Source organism: Pteropus alecto, unplaced genomic scaffold, assembly GCF_000325575.1.
Source record: "Pteropus alecto unplaced genomic scaffold, ASM32557v1 scaffold23, whole genome shotgun sequence".
NCBI classification, from domain to species: Eukaryota; Metazoa; Chordata; class Mammalia; order Chiroptera; family Pteropodidae; genus Pteropus; species Pteropus alecto.
The window spans coordinates 6,433,234-6,447,795 of NW_006435837.1; the positions used below are offsets into that span (position 1 = coordinate 6,433,234).

At 36.6% G+C, this 14,562-nt stretch overlaps 1 pseudogene; it reads right to left on the reverse strand.

Moving 5' to 3' along the window:
* Window positions 1-2,340: 2,340 nt before the first annotated feature.
* Window positions 2,341-2,459, reverse strand: LOC112479570 (annotated as a pseudogene).
* Window positions 2,460-14,562: the final 12,103 nt, after the last annotated feature.

The following is a 14,562-nucleotide window of genomic DNA, read 5'->3' on the forward strand; positions in this document are numbered from 1 at the left end:
CCTTTGATTAACTCAAAGAAAACTGCTTGGAGACCTTCATTACATCTACAAAATCCCTCATCTTTGCCATATTCTATTAGTTAGAAGCATGTCACAGGTTCTACCCACACACAATGAAGGAGGATTACAACAAAATGTACACTCCAGGGCGCTGGAATCATCTTTGAATTCTGCTTCCCACAAGTTTGTGAATGTTGAACCAGATGACACTGACTGGGAAAGATTAAATGTGTTGGATGTCAGCATCCATATCCTGTCCAACAGGATGACAGCTTGGTATAGTAAGTCAAAAGTAGCAAAAAGAAACTGAGAGACATACTTAGCTTTTAACGTAGGAGAGCTGGCTTAAAAGTAGTTCCTGGAAAAAGACTTGGGGGTTTTAATTGTTTATAAGCACAATAAGTAATGTTTGTATAATGTGATTTTTTTTTTAAAAAAAAAGCTCAAAATGCAATTTATAGAGCAATAATAAATATATAGTGTCCAGATCAAGAAAGAAAACATGAACAGTGGGCTTGGTGCCGCATGCGCCAAACCGCATCTGGAATATTTTTTAGCAGTTCAGGGTTTGACATTTTAAGCTGAACATTGCTCAAATGAAACCATGAAATTGACTCATATGAAAAATGCTTGAAGGAATTTTGGTTATTTATAAAAGAAACTGAAAAAGGAAACAGGATTGCAGCCCCATAAGAGCTGAGGAAGCAGAAATAAGACCTAGATAAGAGTTACAAGCAAACACATTTCCCTTCAGTAATAAGAAACATAGTTCTAATATTTAGAGTTGTACACTAAAGGAAATTATTTATGGGGAAGGGAACTTATATTTAAGACTAATCCCATCCATAGATGCTCTTGATTCTTTTCCCACCTCCATCAATGATGTCTTTTCTCACTTTTGCCTTTACCCAAACTCGACTTCTCATTGGTGATCATGCATAGGTTTCTCCCTTCACTTCCATAAAGCAAACTTCCCCAGCCTCGCATTCCATCAAGCTTCTTTCTCCCAACCTCTTTGAAATCTGACTTTTTGAGAGTGTGATCTGCACTGGTGATCTGCCCTCCATAGCCTTCACTCTGTCAGTCCACCCAGTGTGGCTTCTGCCCCCACCATCCAAACTGATCTTTGCAATATCACTGTTGATAAATGCTTTTTGCAATTTCTCTTACATGACACTGTTGACCACATCCTCCTTTTTGAAATCAACTCTTTCCGTAGCTTCTCTGACACTGCACTCTCTTGCCACCTGACTCCTCTGGCTACTCTTCTAAGGCTCCTTTTGTGGTCTCTCTCACACCTGATGTTCACTGATTCTCACTGAGGCTCCACCAGGCTCTGTCCTGGGTCTACTCTAGTCTCATTCTACTTTGCTATTGTAGTGACTCCTGTTGTTCTGTCATGTATACATTGTGAAACCTCGCTTCTATTATAGCTCTTTCTCATCTGAAATTCATGCCTCTATCTCCAAAGACCAGCTGGAGGGTATCATTGAAAAACCCCAGAGTCACCTAAAACTCAATGTAGCCAAACTTGAACTCATAATCCCCCACCTCGGCCCACCCCCTAAACCCTCCTCTTTCAGGTTACCCATTTCAGAGAATGGTTGGCAGGATGTCATCCTGGTCCCTACCTTCATCCTTGCCAGTTCTCCCTAGTCCATCAATCTGAAAGTCCTGAAGACACTCTCCAGGCCCATCTAATTTTCTCCTTTCCCATTGACACTGCCTCGATTCAAACCATCAACTTCGGCCTGGATTACTGAAATAGATTTGATTCTAAAAGGTATCCTTTTACTTCCTTCCAAAATTCTCTCTATATTACAGGCAGAGTGTTCTTCAAAAGTTTTTTTAAAATAATATTCTGTTCCTACCTCTACTCAATAATATTCATATGTCCAGCCTCCTTAACCTGGCATTTAAGGCCCTTTATGATCTAGCCTCTCCTTGCCTCATCTCTTGTCATCCTCTCCTGCCATGTTCTGGTCTCCAGCTATATGATGCCATGAATGGATCTCTGTGGCAGCAGTCATCCCCTAAAATCCATTCATTTGTCCCAACTTCATGTATACATGATCACTCAAACAGAGTCAGAAAGTCTAGGTCTCTAAATGACCACAAGAAAGGCTACTTGTCTATTCACCTGATTGAATGATGATGTGAGCAAGAAATAAGCATTTTATTGTTCATAGTCCCTTGGGTTTGGGAATTGTTTGTTATAGGAGTCAGCCTACATTACTAACACGACTATTCACTTCAGAAGTTATAGGTGAAAGAAAAATACACTTCCATAGTCTTTAAATATTTGAGCTCTCTTTCTTTCTTTATTATTATTATTATTTATGCCTGCAGCACCTGGTCTTCCTAGGTGGTCTCCCATCCAAGTACTAACCAGGCCCCACCCTGCTTAGCTTCCGAGATCAGACAGGATCAGGCTCGTTCAGGGTGGCATGGCCATAGACCATGGACTGTGGCTCCACTGGGGCGCAAACCCAGGACCTTCTACGTGTAAAGCAGATGTGCCAACCGCTACACTATAGAACCACGTCCTTGAGCTCTCTTTCTTACAGCTTAGCTTTACACAAATATACTCTCCCTCTTGGACAAGATCGAATACTCTATGTACTCATGCTGTCTGAGCACTTGCTGCACTGAAATTTTCTCTTTGTCTATGCTCCCTCATAAGCTACTAGATAGCAAGGGCCATGCATCTACATAATATATCCACAATATCCAATATCCCTGTCCCCAGTATCAGCATCATTGTTAACTTTACTAACATTTGTTGAATGATTATCATGTACTAGGGACTGTCCTATTATATATATATTCATCCATTCCTGAAAATAATCCCTTGAGAATAGGTCCTCTTAGTTCTTTTATTTTATAGAGGTGGAAATTGGGAAACTGAGGCCAAGAGATTAAGAACCCTATTCATGTTCATACATCTAGTAAGTGAGAAACCAGGATATGGGCAAGTTTAACCAGTTCAAACTATGTTTTAGAGGTTGAATAATCTTTCTTGAACTAATAAACTAAACTGATTAAGTAAATTCTAGTTGATTGGCTGCAGAAGGGATTTTTGCTGTGGGTGACAGATTGGACTACGGAAGTATTTCTCGATTGTCTCTGGTAAAGTCCTTTTTAAAATTTCCTATCAATTGTGGTCTGATATTTTGTATAATACAATATCGTGTGCTTTTTCACAGCAATATCAAATATAAGAAAAGTTTCTAAATACTTACTTTCCATTTCTGTATTCAATCATGGTCCAGTAAGAGACTGTGGACAACACTGTGAGTTCTACTGGACTACAGGACTCATGAGGTCTTTACCAGCTCTAAGATTATATATTATGCAGCATCATAAACAAGACTCAAAGGGGAAAAGTCTTCTCTTTTGAGAGTTTACAAGGAGCCAGTGGGAATCTTCTACTCTAAACATACCAACCAGCAGAGTGATATATGCTAAGTACTGTGTGAGAAAACCATACACACATTCAAAAAGATGCGGAATACATGTTTCTCAATCTTAGAGAGCATAAATCCAGGAGAGTGGATTTGACTAATACCCCCAATATATAGAAGAGAAGCAGTGCTTCAGAATATGTCCTATAAAAACATGCAGATAGAAGACCTCATTCAGGTTTCAATTTTTAGGGGATATTTCAAATATGGAATGTTATTCAACAGTTTTTTTTTAATTGAGACTTGTTCATACATACTGAAATTGAAATATATCCAAGAGATTTTTTAAGTTAAAAAAAGCAGCAAAATGATAGCCAACCAGTGTAAATTGTTATTGTCAAGTATATATCCAATAAGAAACCTATATCATTTGTAAAAAGATAAATAATCCAAATAAAAAATTGGCAAAGGATCTAAATAGACATTTCTCCAAAGAAGATATAAAAATTGCCATTAAGCACACGAAACTATGCTCAAAGTCATTAGTCATTAGGGAAATGCAGACCTAAATTACAATGAGATTCTATTTCATACCCATTAGGATGGTTATAATAAAAAAGACAGACAATAAGTGAAGAAATTGCTGGTGAGAACGTAAAATACTGCAGCCACTTTAGAAAACAATTTGGTAGTTCCTCGAAATGTTAAACAGAGAGTTATCACATGACTCAGCAATCCCACTCCTAGATATAGACTCAAGAGAAATGAAAACATACATCCACAAAAATGTTCATAGCAGCATTATTCACAATCGTGAAACAGTAGAAACAACCCTAATGTCCATCATCTAATGAATAAACACAAAATATGATATATCCATACGATAGAATATTATTCAGTAATAAAAAGAAATGGAGTACTGATATGTGCTATAACATGGGTGAACCTTGCAAACAGTATGCTGAGTGAAAGAAGCCAGTCACAAAGGACCACATATTGTATGATTTCATTTATATGAAGTGCCCAGAATAGGCAAATCCATAGACATAGATAATAAACTAGTGGTTCCCAGGGGCTGAGGAGGAGGGAATGGGGAGTGACTGCTAATGATCATGGAGTTTCTTTTTGGAGTGATGAAGATATTCTAAAATTAGATTGTGGTGGTGGTTGCACCTCTGTGAATATATTTAAAACCAATGAATTGTACATTTTAAATGAGAAATATATATATATGTGAATTATATGTCAATAAAGCTACTGAGATAAATAAATAAAGTAACTGCTATTGCCAGGTCCTTAGAGCAATTCAGAGACAGATAAGCAAGAGGGATTATTGATCTGTTAAAATAATTTCGATGCTTTTATGCATCTCTAAACATAAAGCCATGACCTGTTCATTGTTCACTAACTTCACCAATATTACAAAAAATAAAGGATTAAAAGTGAGAGCAAGTTTATCTGCATAGACACAGCTTAGTGAAAGATGCCCAGCAAAGAAGAATTAGTACAACAGGTTGATGCAAGACAATGTTTCATTAAAACAACAACTTGCCCTTTAAAATACAAGTTCCTCTCCCGTCTCTGAAAATGAATAATTATTCAGCTATTTGTATTTCTGAAACTCAAGTGTTTTGGCAGTTCCTAATTGTGAGATATATGAAACATCTCTAGAAATTCTATTGAAAAAGAGCCATTTCCTAAAGTCTTATAACCATGGCTCACCCCAAGCAGGCAAAAGGTTGAACAGACAACATGACCATCACTTGTATGCATGACACACTCCAGGTTTCGGGATGATCTTGAAATCAAGACATGTATTTCAACTTTTAGTTTGAAATAATTTCAACTTTAGAGAAAAGTAGCAAAAATAGTAAAAAAAACACAAAACTTTCACATGCCCATTGCCCATATTCACTTACTGTTAATAATTTGTCACATTTGCTTTATCAGATTCCTTTTCTCTTCTCTACACACACACACACACACACACACACACACACACACTTTTTTCTTGAACCTTCTGCAGATAGCATGTACATTTACCCCTTAATCATCCTTCAGTATGTATCTCCCATATATCCTAACATATTTCTAACATATAATCTTATATAACCACAGTACAGTTGTTGAAATTGGAAAATTTAGCATTGATGTTGTATTTTTATCTAATCTATAGTTCATGTTCCAATTTTGATTGTACTTTACGGTACAGGATCACACGTTGCATTTAGTCGTCCTATATATGTAGTTTTCTTCAATCTGAAACAGTACCTAAACCTTTTTATTTTTTTCTTTCATCATTATTTTTAAAGAGCATAGGCCAGTTATTTTATAGAATCTCCCTTGATCGGGGTCTGTCCAATATTTTCTCATGATTTGATTCAAATAATGCATTATGGATGAAACACTACACGAGTGATGTGTCTTTCTTAGGGCTTAATATCTGGTGGCACATGATGCCCGTTTGGCCTTGCTGGAGATGTTGATTTTTGTCATTTGGTTAAAGTCTGCTTCCTTCAGTATAGTTTCTTTTTGTAACTTATAAGTAATTAATGAAGAAATACTTCGAGACTATGTAAGTATTCTATTCCTCATTAAGCTCCCTTCCTCCTCGATTTAGAAAGAGAATTTAAAATAAGCCTCACAAATTAAGAAAAATAATCTCAAAACCCTTGACATGTATAGAGATTGTTTTCTTGCTCCATGCTTGTATTAAGGTTGTCTTAGATTACAGACCTAGGTAGGCAGGAACTGGTCTGTGAAGCTTACTTGATACAGAATGCAATTGTGATATATATTTATAATAATTATGAAAAATTCTTAGCAGCAGTGAAAGATGAGCTTAGATTGCATATTTCAGATATGATACATCCATCCTATGTAATGTTATGCAACAGTTTTAAAAATGGAAATAGTTTCACATATACTGAAATGAAATATCTCCAAGAAACCTTTAAGTGAAAAAAAACAAGATATATAAAAATATGTACAGTATAATCCCATTTATGTTTTTTAAAACTGTATTTGTACATTTACTTATTAATAGATATAAACTTACAGAAACTTGCCTGGAAGAATACACACCAGATTGTTAACAGTAATTACCTGCTGGAGGCAAATAGGAAATTGGAGAGGAGGTGGTGTTTGGTCGGTGGGAAATAAGACATCCATTTTTTAGTCTAGTTACCTCTGTTTTTAGACAGGGATGTATTTATGTTTCACTAAAATATATTTTTAAAAGATATATTTGCTAAAAACACAGTAGCATTATTTTCAAGATTTCCTTTTTTCGATAGTCTGATTATTACTCATGTGAATAAAAGGCCTTGCAGATAAATGAAATCTTCTTTGCCTCGATTATATGACATGTATATGTTATATACATATTGTGAAGTGTGTATTTATGTATATGTGATATGCATGATATGTTCCCCCAAATTAAAAAACTTAAAGGTCATTTTCTATCATTCCCTAATATTCTCAACTTTCACAGTTGGTGGTTATTTAACCTGAAGAGATTTGAGTTAATTATATGAACTCATCTATACACTAGCAAACCAATAATGTAATTAGCCTCAAAGATCATTTACTGAACATATCTCAGACATTTGCCCAGAGAATTAGAGATGAGAGAATGAAAAGTCAACAAGTATCTATGGGTTTTTTCTATTGCGATTTACATAGACAATGTCACATACCATGTTACTTACAGCAGTTGCTATTTTTTAACTTGTTATTTTTGGAGATTTAAAAATATATACAAAAGTAAACTGTATATATCAATATATCTATCACCCAGTTTAAATATTATCACCTCCATTAATTTGTTTCATGTCCACCACAACCACCACCACCACCATTGTTGGGGGACAATTCTCCATGGGTGTCTTGTGTTTCTGCATATCCTGTGAGCAGAGACACTGACTGTCTTGTTGTGAACTATTTTTTCATGGATATTTATACAATGAACAGTCTTGGGTGATAAAAACAGTGTTGCTCTTCAGAGCTGAAGGCAGATTTGTTTACTGACCAGCATCACAAAGATAATAGCTCCCTTCAGGGCAAGGTCAGGCAGATTGGCTTACTGCCAATTATAAAAGATACAGGTTCCATAAACTCAGGGGTTCCCGGCTGTGATACAAACCCACTGCTTGCACACAACATTCACCTGCACCACTTCACATTGCCCCATGGGACTTAGAAGGCAAGAGGGATCTGATATGAACATGAAACTAATGCTGTTTGCTGTTTAGTGAACAATAAAGTTCTTTTTCTCTGACCCAGGGGTTTCATGTCTTCTACCAACATCCATGAAATGGTGGCAGACTAACTTGTGAGTTTGTAAGTAAGGTAAAATCTAAGACTCTTCAAAGTTCTTGACAACCACTTCCCCTCTTCCATATTGTTTTGAACAAATCTCAGATATGACATTATTTCATCCATAAATATTTTGGTAGGTAGGAACTATTTTGAATATTCTTTGAAACCTTTATAATCAAAGATGATGGAACTTCATTCCACATAAGTGTTTATATACAAATACCAACGCCCCAGGGATCAAGTGTGATAACTACAGGCCCATGATTCCTTCTCCCAAAGATATTCTCGGGACTAAATATATTTTAAAACTCAGACTTCTCAGATTTTAAGAAGGTCATAGAGAATATAACTAATGTATTATATAACATTTCTGACAGGGCCTAGGGCAGCATACAGTAAGCAAACATTATTTTTGCCATGAAACATGAATATTCACACAAAGTAAGTTAAAGAGAAACTATAAATAACCTTTCTTCAGTTCAGCTCAAATTTTGTCAACAAATAAGTTACAAAGAAACTTTAGCTTGTCAGAGTTTGGTGATTTTCAGATATGGAACTACAGACACGAGCCTCTTTAATTAAGTTCATGATTTAGACTCTCACCATCCTGAAAAGTAGAACCATTAAAAAAAAACTTTTCAAAAAAAAACTTTTCACAGACCTTTTATTAATAAGTTTGTCCTCTTGTATAAATAGAGCCAAAATGAAGTTCTTTAATGAATTGCTAAGATTTTAAATCACATGTACTAATTTGATTATATTAGTGACATGTTATATTTTATCATGTTTCCATTAAACATTAAACATTTCTAAGCTCTCCCAATTAAAGTGGAAAATAAATGATAAAGTCATTTAATAAGCTCAGATAGAAAAAAGGTCATGTACAAAAATTAGAAGGCCAATGTTTAACCAAGGATAAATAAAAAAGGGGCTTGGACCAGAACAAATCACATCTAGAAGGTTAGGGGTTATTTACAGCTGTGCTCACCCAGCAAGATGAAGAAGGCTCACAGTCTGTACACAAATCACGTTCATGGAAGATAGAAGAAGCAGAATGCTCAGGAGGCCTTTTCCTCTCCTCTCTTGCCAAGGAGGATATATAGACTGGTAAACTTGAGGCTGACGCAGATGAGTTTAGAACAGGTGAGAACATGGTCCCAGAACACTTAACTGCTCTAAATAATATCTACCTCTTTAGGTCTTGGTGGATTGCATCTCTGAGTAGGGGGAAGGAATGTCACATTATTTATTGAGCATCCACTATGTATCTGACAATTGGCAGGTGCTTTTTGTATTGTTATTTTAACAAAAATCAGTAAAGTTCAGGGAGATTGAATGATCTGAATAAATGAATGAATGACTATGTGGTCAAGCATTTGTTAAACGTTGCTAGGTGCCAGGTACCGGTATATACATTTCAATACATTAATAAATATTAATGTATTCAGGGAGGTCCCAATTTAGTAGGAATGAGAGATATATAAGCACATAATTAAAGTGTAATTTCATATGTGTGGTTATTTTGGCTCAGAATTTAAAAATCAGACTATGTCACTTAGTAAAAGTGCATTGTAGGAAAAACGAAGGGAAATTTTTTTTTACCAATGAGAAGCTGGGGATAACCTATCCTAGTTTCTGAAAACATTGCAATTTAAAGCTTTCTTTTATATTCAAATAGAAAGTAAGATGCCTTCTAAGAACTGCCTTGTAGTCAACAAGAAAGAGGGTCATTATGACCCTCTAGTAGACAAGGGGATGCTGGATCTTATGTCATAAATAGGCAAATGCAAAAAGTTACAGAAAGGAGTGTTGACAGCTGTGAGATTGTAGAGGATCAGAGAGACAATATCACTCCCTTACATAAGTTTTCCTAGCTCATATTACTCATCTACTCACTCCAAGGATTGACAGCAAGCTCATCAACCTATCGTTTGAAGAATGCACCTCCTTATTGGAAAAGAGAAAGACCTTTGTCCAGCTCTTACTGCCTGGAAGCTCTCCTGACATTGCGGACTTCTCAAAGATTCCAGACAATGTCTTCATCTATTGGATCTTTTGCTTGGCTTGGTACAAAGAATATAGGCTTTGGGTTCATATGTCAGCTCTGTCATCCTCTCTGAGCTACAGTTTCTCCTTAGCATATAGAATTTTTTAAAATACAACATTTTTATTTTTATTTTATTATTAGTTTCAAGTATACAATAAATTGGTTAGACATTTATATAGTTTATAAAACGTTTCCCCTGATTGCTCTTTCTCTCCTCTGGCTCTCCACCTAGCCATTACATTACTGCTGGCTGCATCCCCTATGCCATGCTCCCCATCCCGTGATCATCTATCAACTACTGGTTTCTGCTTCTTTAACCCTTCACCGTTTTCTTCCAGCCCCTCGAACCCCTCGCCTCTGGCCATCACCAGATTGTCCTCTATATTTCTGAGTCTGTTTTTGATTAACAACTTTAATATTTTTAAAAACAAAAACTTAAATAGGATACAGTGACTTGGCAGAGAACTCATAAATAGTTAGATAATGGCATCCTACAGTCATTATTTTGAAGAATGTGAAAGTGAACAATGTCAAAAACAATTAAACTCAGAAATAAATATATGCTCCTGCCACAAGAAAGGAGGTATATTTGTGAAAATGTAATTAGGGTGACAGCAAAAGCAAAGAATAAAATAATTAAAAGCAAAATCATGTAATTATAATCCACAGTCAAGCACACCTTCATCCCTGACATCACTATGGATAATGTCTGTAGCTACCTTAGATGCTGCCCTTAAAATCAGGTGGCACAAGTTTCAGTTTCTCTGCCAGTCCAGCTGCTGCCCCTGAGCCTCCTCCTACACTCTCCTCTGGAGAGAAAACATGTTAAGTAGACTCCGATGGGTACAAGGAGGGAGACATCTCCAGGGGAGTCCTATGGGAATACTGCCCATCAAGGTTGGCCAGGTGGAGTCTCAGGTGGCCAGAAGCCACCCGGAACTGACTGAGTTCCTAGGGTTAGAGAACTACCACAGAGGAGGAGAGGGACTTCAGCTATGTTCCTAATGACAAAATGTGTGTTTCAGAGTTTCATCAAGGACCCGTCGTGAATTCAGATAAATCCAGCTCAACTATTCTCTGAGGGGATGAGAAGTTTCCAAAGATTATCTTTACTGAGCCATCTGTACTCATTCTTGGAATTGAACTGCCTTTGCTTCCCTTGGCATTGAGATTGAGACTTGGGGAACAGTTCAAATAACTTCTAGCCACTCAATGATTTTTCTGTGCATTTATTTGATCAGCAAAACCCTGATTTCATTAATCCCAAGTAAATAATATTTCTCCCTTTAACTCAGGCTCTTCTCTCTCCTCTCTGCTTAGGGAATTCTTCCTCATTGTTCACTTCCCTGAACAATTTTCAACAACTCTCAGTAGATTTTCCTGACACACAATCTACCACTATACTCCAAAAACACTATTAAAGTGCTTGTATTATGAAGTTTTTCACAACGACTTTTTTCTCCATTCTCATTTCCTTCCCTAATCTTTAAGCTCCTTCAGTCATTAATACAGTTTTATTCCTCTCTGGAGTGCCATGAATGTATTGTGATACTTGGCACCAAATAAACAGTCAATGGATGCTTATGGATTTGAGAATAAAGAATTAAAGAATTTAGATTTAAATTTTCTTGTCTCTCCTATATATCCATTCTGTTAGTAGTTCGATTACACTAGTATGTTTTATTTTTGTATGTCCTGTTACTGTTATATATTTTGTAATTTTCTTAAGTTCTCATTTATTATTTGTGGTGGGAAGCTTCTGATACAGCTCCTAATGATCTCCACTTCCTGACATTCATACTCTTGAGTAATCTCCTCCCTTCGAGTGTAGGTTGGACCTAGTGACCAACAGAATATAGTAAAAGTGATGAGATGTCACTTCTAAGATTAGGTTATAAAACATTGTGGCCTGTGTCTTGCTAGCATGCTCTCTCTTGCTGGCACCCTCTCCTTCCCTCTCATTGCTCCCCTCCACCTATGAAGCCAGTAGTCATGTTGTGAGAGGCTCTATGGAGAGGCCCATATGGTGAGGAAATGAGACAAGTCTCCTGTCAACAGCTCATAAGGAACTAAGGCCTCGGTCCATCAACTTGCCAGGAACTGAATCCTGCCAATAACCACAAGTGTGAGCTGGGAACTGGATTCTTCCCAGTTGGTCTGAGACAAGTGTCGCCTGTGAGAGATCCTGAAGCAGAGGATCCTAATAAGGCACACTCAGAACACAGACCTACAGAAACTGTGAGGTCCTAAATGTGTGTGGTTTTAAACTTCTAAGTGTTGGGTGATTTGTTACACAGCCATAGATAACTAATACGTTATCAATCAGATAGGCTTCGCAGATGATAAAACCCAACAATAGCAAAATGCATGGTTTGATTTATTACTAAGCATATTGATTGGTTTGCAATATATATTAGTAAATTATTCTTCAGGATTCAAAAACTGTGTTTTTCATTCATCAAAATGGCTCATACCTCACTTTGTCAAGTCAGCTTTGCATTGATTTGGGCTTCTGAAATTTAACAAAAAAGAAAACTCATTTTCATAACAGGCAAACAGAAGCTGTGCCAATTTTTCTTCCACTTGACCACATAAATGAATAAGATACACATTAACCAAATTGATAGATGGTAGGTTATCGGTGGAGAAATCAAGGCTTGATCGGTAAATGTTCCCAGCAGGACTGATCCAATGTGACACAGCAGGACTCTTACAAGTTCAAGGGAGCACTACAGAGGCACAAAGCTAACTGCTGTAAATAGAAGCCTCTTTTCCTGTGCAGGTCTCTTTGAGGAGATGGAGAAGAATGCTATCAAAAGAAGCACTATAATTTAAGAGAAAAGTCTCATTTTTGTGCTTAGCTCTGTTTTATTTTCCAAAGTGTTTTTGATGTAAATAAACGTGCCTCTCAATTGGGAAGCAATCTCAGCCTGCTAATGTCATGTTTATAAAGACAATCTGGCACATGGAGAAGAGTAGGCTTTCAAAACAGAATGGCCTTCTGCTTCCTTACTTCTGCTACGTATTAGCTATGTAAATTCACATGAGTTACATAACCTCTCTGACCTTTGATTCTTTTTCAGTAAAATGGGGATTACGATGTGCATGATTGTGGGAGGGGTTAAATAAAATAATACTGTAAGTTGCCAGAACACACTAGGTATTAAATGAATAATTATATACATTCAATATTAATATAATTAATTAATATTCTTTATTAAATTTTATTATATTTTTTCACTTTGAAACATTGCTTTTATATTATTAATAATGATATATTATTTAAAATAGTTTTTTAAAACTCTGGTCAAAGAGTCAAGAGACCTGCTTCTAATCCCAATCCTGCCCTTCATTCAATATATGATCTGGGTAAGTTGCTTTCCACTTATTTATAAGCCTCCTTTTTGTTAAAAGATAAATAAATAAATAAATGGGTTGGATTTGCTGATATTGTCTCTCCTGACATAAATATTTTAGCAATTTGATGATTCTAAGTTTATCTGAGTCTAATTTGTTTTCTTTGTCCAATAGGGTCACCTTGAGTGACAGAAGTAAAAATAAACAAATGGGACTATATCAAACTAAAAAGGTTCTACACAGCAAAGGAAGCCAACAACAAAATGAAAGGGCAACCAACTGAATGGGAGAAGATATTTGTAAATAATATATCTGATAAAGGATTGATATCCAAAATAAATAAAGAACTCGTACAGCTAAATAGCAAAAAAAAGAAAAGAAAAAAGAAAAAAAAAGAAAGAAAGAAAGAAAAAGAAGAACAATCCAATTAAAAAATGGACAGAGGATCTGAATAGCTATTTCTCCAAAGAAGATGTAGAAATGGCCAACAGGTACATGAAAGTTGCTCAACATCAGTAATTGTCAGGGACATGCAAATCAAAACCACAATGTGACATCACCTTAGAACTGATAGAAAGGCTAATTATCAAAAAGATAAGAAATAACAAGTATTGGCAAGGATTTGGAGAAAAGGGAACACTTGTGAACTGTTGGTGACAATGTAAATTGGTGCAGCCACTATGGAAGACAGTAAGGAGGTTCTTTAAAAAATGATCCAGTAATTCTACTTCTGGGTATTTATCCAAAGAAAACAAAAACACTAATTCGAAAAGATGCATGCATCCCAGGTTCACTGCAGCATTATTTACAATAGCCAAAACATGGAAACAACCTAAATGTTCATCAATGGATGAGTAGCTAAAGAAAATGTGGTGTGTGTGTACACACACACACACACACACACATTGTGGCCTGTGTCTTGCTAGCATGCTCTCTCTTGCTGGCACCCTCTCCTTCCCTCTCATTGCTCCCCTCCACCTATGAAGCCAGTAGTCATGTTGTGAGAGGCTCTATGGAGAGGCCCACATGGCAAGGAACTGAATCGGGCCTCCTGCCAACGGCTCATAAGGAACTAAGGCCTCAGTCCAACAACTCGCCAGGAACTGAATCCTGCCAATAACCACAAGTGTGAGCTCGGAAGTGGATTCTTCCCAGTTGGTCTGAGACAAGTTCCGCCTGTGAGAGACCCTGAAGCAGAGGATCCTAAAAAGCCACACTCAGAACACGGACCTACAGAAACTGTGAGATGGTAAATGTGGGTGGTTTTAAACTTCTGAGCGTTGGGGTGATTTGTTACACAGCCATAGGAAACACACACATAGAGACGTGTGTATGTGTGTGCTTATGTATAAAATAAATAAAACATACATATTATACATCCTGCATAAGAACTGTTAGCTCTCTGTGTGGAAACTCTCTTCCTTCAAATTGTGA